Below are 6,629 nucleotides of genomic sequence, written 5' to 3'. Positions count from 1 at the left end.
TTTCTCTTTCCTGAATCAGATAGTAGCAACTGAATGAATGAATGAGCACCTTAATGAATAAGAGATGCCTCCTAAAGCCATATCACTGCACTGCTTCAGAGCCCATTGAGGGTGATTAATGTCAAGGGAAAGATTGAAAAGTATCCAAAAACTTACTGACTTAGAAAAGCTTCATTTCCTTTCACAATCTCCACTCCTAAGATTTTCAACCCAGAAAGGGAGCTGAGTAATCTTCTGCAGTCTTGCCTTATTCTCCTGTCATTCAGTCTCCTCCTCCAAACACAAAAGTACTTTCCCTTCCTGTCTGTTAGGAACTGCTTTTATGTTATATCCATCTTTTGGGGGACATGAGACAGCCTGGTCTCTGTTTTCTATTGTTGTTTTTTCTGTTGGTTTTCTCATTTAAACTTATGTAGAATAGAATGTACAGAAACTAAATAGTATAATGAAACCTCATGTATCCATCACATAATCCCCCCAAAACCATTAACCCAGGGCCAGTTCCATCTACACCTTCATCCACTACCCCCATCCTTGTACTATTTTGCAGCAAATCTCCAGCATCAGATATTTTCAGTTGTACCCTGGACTTAATAACAGAAAGATTAGATGAAAAGACTTCAAATTTCTGAAGGAGGAAAGTGCAAAGTGGTTCCAATTTCAGTAGGATAACCTGAAAAGTGAAAAGGTTAACAAAATCACCTGCCTTGAAGGGAAAGGGCTGAATACAGCCCTGGGAATGTCAAGGTCTAGGGACCAGAGAGCAGTCTGAACATTTTGTTTTTGATCTGTTTCTACCTCTTATCCTTGCATTTCTCTCTTTTTTGGCTTAGTTTATCCTCAAACATACTCACTCTTGCCTGGTGGCTCAGTTGGTAAAGTATCCGCCTGCCAAAGCAGGAGACTTGGGTTCAGTCCTTGGGTCCAGAAGATCCCCTAGAAAAGGGAATGGCAATCCACTCCACAATTCTTGCCTGGAGAATCCTGTGGACTGAGGAGCCTTGCAGGCTACAGTCCATGGGGTTGCAAAGAATCGGACATGACTAAGAGACCAACACTCCCCATGTGGAAGGGACCATATGACTGTAGGAGCCATCTCTGAACTTACACACTAATAAGTCCATGACTCTGGAGGGAAAGACAGAGACTTTCCTGCCAACTTCAGTCTAAAAAACCTAAGGGAAAAAACTAAAAAACCCAAGGGAGTTTTCTCATTGGTCCCAGTTGAAATTATGTGCTTTTTCCTTGACCTATCACTGAGTTCAGAGGAATAAGATACTCCGATGCAGCTTTGGCCACACCTAGTTCTCCTTCACTGGTATTAACGGGGTGGGTACAGAAGGAAGGAAGGAGGCATAAAGACTGTATCTTAAGAAGGAAAGGGACCTCACATTTGTTGGGTTTCTAAAATGTGATAGGAGATACCACATTTTTTTAATAAACTAAGAATTCCTAAAAGATAAATATAATTGTTTGCCTTTATGATCTTTAGAAACATTCATTTTTATTCATTTTATGTCTTTATTTAATGCCATGCACAGCTTGCAAGATCTTAGTTCCCAGACCACAGATCAAAGCCGTGCTCTTGCATCAGGAGCGCAGAATCTTAACCGCTGACACACCAGGGAAGTACCTATTTGCATTTTTTAATGAAAGAAGGAAAATTCAGCAATTATGCAGTTTGCCCAAACTTTGGCTCTTTTGGTATACCTATTTCTACCACTCATGCTATTTCTGAGTTATGTGTTTTAAAATATGTGATGAGCACACATTGAGTAAAGAGGATGTTTCAAGAGAGAAGAGATTTTGATAGCTGTGAAACTTACACCCGGGAGACAATATGAAACCATATGACCTTAAGCAATTTACTTACCTTCTTCTCCACGCCTCAGTTTCCTACTGCGTAAAGTCATTGTAATAATAACCAGGTAGGTTGCAAAGATTGAGAAAAGAGATGTATGTAAAGTACCTCATACAGTGCCTGGCTTATAGTATGAAATAAGTAAATGGTTGCAATTATTAGTAGTATAACTACAGCCCAGTACTCACAGTGAGTACAAAGAAATGATTATCAAAAGCAAAAAGAACTCCAGGGTCACCAGCTGTGATGAATTTCCATGACTGTGAAATGCAAACACTCTATTTTTATTATTTCTTGAAAGGTAAGACCCAAAATATACAAAGATGTTTTTATTATTTTCTATCATCAATCACATGCACATTCCCCCAAATCTGGGAATCTACTGGAAGCTCAACAAGGGAGGATAACGAAGTTACTTACTAAAAAGGGAAAAATTGAAAAGCACAGAAAACCTCTCTGACCTAGAAAGAGAGATGTTTGAGTGGTTTTGTCAAATTAGGGTAGATATCATTTCCCATTTCTGGTTCTTGTTTGAAAGGGAAGCCGATGAAATTGCCTTAAAGAGGAAAATCATTCCAATGAATGGTTTTAGCCTTTTAAATCTAACATCTAATGATGTGACAACATCATCTCTATTTGCTGAAGACCAGACAACCGCCACTGCTATTACAGTTGGAAAAGTTTGGCAGTGAAAATAGAAAGAAAATTCTGAATGAGTACCACCCTAGGAATATATTCAATCTTCTAGATAAAACTGTCTCTGCCTCCATGTGCAGCTTGCCAAACATGATTCTTGTCATGAAAGATACAACTCACTCTAGAAGGGATTGTGATGGAATGGCTTAAAGAAATTTAAATCAATGGAATACAGAAATTTCAAACAGTTCCATTGTGAGGTTTCTGGAACTAACAAATATCTGGTGACAGGAAGATGCGGATGGTCTCAGGTATATGTCGCACCTTTCCTAGCTGCAGATACTTGTGCTATCCCATGAAGAAGAGTGAAAAACTCAACATTAAAAAACTAAGATCATGGCATCTAGTCCCATCACTTCATGACAAATATAAGGGGAAAATGGGGGAACAGTTACAGATTTTCTTTTCTTGGGCTCTAAAATCACTGTGGACAGTGACTGCAGCCATGAAATTAAAAGATGTTTGCTTTTTGGAAGGAAAGCTATGACAAGCCTAGACAGCATATTAAAAACCAGAGACAATCACTTTGCCAACAAATGTCCATTGAAGCTATGGTTTTTCCAGTAGCCATGTATGGATGTGAGAGTTGGATCATAAAGAAGGCTGAGCACCAAAGAATTGATGCTTTTGAACTGTGGTGCTGGAGAAGACTCTTGAGAGTCTCCTGGACAGCAAGGAGATCAAACCAGTTAATCCTAGAGGAAATCAACACTGAATATTCATTGGAAGGACTGATCCTGAAGTTGAAGCTCCAATACTTTGGCCACCTGATGGGTAGAGCTGACTCACTGGAAAAGACCCTGATGCTTGGAAAGACTTGAGGGCAGAAGGAGAAGGGGATGACAGAGGATGAAATGGTTAGATAACATTGCCGACTCAGTGGGCATGAGTTTGAGCAAACTCATGGGGATAGTGAAGGGAATCCTGGCCATCTTGCAGTTCACGAAGTTGCAAAGAGTCAGACATGACTTAGTGACTGAACAACAGCAACAAATCCTATGGAACTGAATTTGTTTTATCTCTGATCTTGGCCAAATTGAGTCATGAAAATTTACTCAGCAACCTGAACCACAAAAATAGAAAATCTGATAGGGATGGTCAGGTAAAGCAAAATGTTTTTTATTTCTTATTTCTTACTACCATCCCTTCTTTTTCTCATCTAGTGAAGGGAATGAAAGAGGAGATCTGCAATCCACAGAGGCACCCATTAGCAAAGGCATTCTCTGTTTTCATAGTGTTGGTTGTTAAGTCACTTTAGTCATGTCTGGCTCTTTGTGACCTCATGGACTGTAGGCCACCAGGCTCTTCTTGTTCGTGGAATTCTCCAGGCAAGAACGCTGGAGTGGGTTGCCATTTCCTTCTCCAGGGGATCTCCCTGACCCAGGGATTGAACCCAGGTCTCCTGCATTGCAGGCAGATTCTTTACCATTTGAGCCATGAGGGAAGCCTGGAAGAATGTTTAATGTTTATCCAAATCTGTGATTCTAAAAGGAACAAGTTCCTTTAAAATGCTGTAGGGTGAGCAGGTAGGTCTTGATTCTATGCAGACTTTTAGTGCTTCTCAGGTAATGAGGAATTTCCGTACAAAGTACTGCAGTCGTGAAGGAAAAGCCTGGGATCAGTCTTACAGTCTCTACTTATTTTGACCTAATCCCTCACCTCTCTGGTTATTCTCAGTTCTTTCATTCCTGTTTCTATTCTGATACCAGGCTGTTTATCTCCAATTTGAGCCCTGGTAGTGGTGATGTCTACACTGGGGGGCCAGATGGTTTCTTTTGCCTCTCAAATTTTCTCTGATCTTGGCAATAACCTAACTCTGAGTTGCCTGGGCAAACTGCTCTATGCCTCCCACTCTCCCCTACATTTCAAATCTCTTTGAGCTCATGGCCCATCGAGTGGTCAAGTGTTAAACATGATTAAATAATATTAGGTTTAGCTACAAATTGGTAAGGCCATGCATGTACTTTTATAGTTCTTTTATTCAATAATGGCATTACTAACAATTTCTTTAAATTTTTTATTATGGAAAATATCCAAAGCATATAAAAGTAGAATGGGATACTGAACTCCCTTGCACCATCGGACAGTTTCACAATTACTTTTTAAGTTTATGACTATAAAAATAGTTGCATAACTAGCAAATTACTTCAATACCTTACAATTACATTTTGACTAAAGCCACATTTGCACCTTGGCAATGTTGGCAGCCCTGCCTTTCAAGATCGTGTCCTGCCTTGCTCAGTTATAATGGACTATTCTTTCTAGCAGATTTAGCCTGAACTGCTTAAGCAAATCTACCAGAGATATTATGTGTTTGCTCTGTTTCTTAAAAATAGAAGGTGATTTAAAAGGTCATAAAAATGTTCATTCATGAGGTCAGTGCATGTAGTTATCCTTCTTGTCTCTGATAGCAGTTTGGCAGGAGAGCATGTTTATTGCCTCTGATCTCAACCATAAAAAGGCCAGGGAGGTAACACAAACCATGCCAACCTCCCTTCATAATTAATTACACAGCCCATCCATGAGCTTATCTAAACATATTTAGAAGCCATTTCTATTTCTAGCCTGTACAAGTTCTGAAGGAGCCTGGTAGAGGCCTTGGAGACAGCAGTTGAAACAGGAGGTGGTGGGACGGATAAACAAGCACACATTTTACCCCAATAAACGCAACTTTGGTGAAGTGGAATTCAAAGCCACACAGCAGAATTAGCAGTTACGCCAGTACGATTTTCTCTTTATTACTAATGAGCTTATCACCTCAACCAATAAATCCTCACACAGTCAAAGGCAACTACATCTTCAAAAAAACTCAAGCTATTATCAGGTATTTTATAACTCATAGCACAATCCAGACTTGCTGGAGATAAGGTATGTATATATAAGAGCTCTTCCTGTCTTTAGCTCTAATAACCTTAGTCTGGACATTTATCTTTACTAACTTAAAGATGAATTTTATGTATGTGTAAATCATACATACATATCACATACATATATAAATGTGTGTATATTCAGATTTTTAAGGTAAAATCAGACATACTTGCTGGGTTGTGTTGCCACTTGAAGTTAAAAAATATTTTTTCTAAAAGATCATTTTGATCTGGGTCACTTTCAATGTCTTGATTTAATTCGTCACAGTATTACTTCTGTATTATGTTTCTGGTTTTTTGGCCAAGAGGCATCGTAGCTCCTGGACCAAGGATTAGACCCACACCTCCTGCATGGGAAGGTGAAGTCTTAACCACTGCAATGCCAGGGAAGTCCCTAAAATATAGTTCTGAAGATGATGTATTTGCATCTTCTAAAAAGTTCATTGGTTTTAGGGAACTTCTCTGGTGGTTCAGACAGTAAAGAATCTGCTTGCAATGCAGGAGACCAGAGTTCGATTCCCGGGTCGGGAAGATTCCCTGGAAGAGAGAACAGCAACTCACTCCAGTATTCTTGCCTTAAAATATAGTTCTGAAGATGATGCATTTGCGTCTTCTAAAGGTTCGTTACTTTTACAAGCAAAACTTTTGGCGCTGCCCCAGAAGTTGGTCTGTGTTCCCTTCTTTACCTCAGCCTTTTCTCCATATATCACGTGCCCTTCTTTAATAGGACGCAGTGGAGGAGAAAAGGGCTGTCAGGAGATAAAACTGGAGTGACTATAGGCATAGTTCAGTAAAGTCTGAGTCCAAGAAGAGTCTACCATATTGTCAAGAAGTTATGAGGGATATCAAATAAAAAGAACAAATATCGATGCATTCTGTGTGGTTGCATTTTGTATTGAATCAGGTTAGTTAGAAAAAGTAAAAGATAGTCAGTTCAATTCAGTTGCTTAGTCGTGTCCCACTCATTGCAACACCTTGAACCGCAGCACACCAGGCCTCCCTGTCCAACACCAACTCCTGGAGTCCACCCAAACCCATGTCCATCAAGTCGATGATGCCATCCAGCCATCTCATCCTCTGTCGTCCCCTTCTCCTCCTGCCCTCAATCTTTCCCAGCATCAGGGTCTTTTCCAATGAGTCAGCTCTTCTCATCATGTGGCCAAAGTCTTGGAGTTTCAGCTTCAACATCAGTCCTTCTAATGAAC

This window comes from Muntiacus reevesi, chromosome 3 (assembly GCF_963930625.1).
Source record: "Muntiacus reevesi chromosome 3, mMunRee1.1, whole genome shotgun sequence".
Lineage (NCBI taxonomy): Eukaryota > Metazoa > Chordata > Mammalia > Artiodactyla > Cervidae > Muntiacus > Muntiacus reevesi.
This window is presented reverse-complemented; position numbering follows the sequence as displayed.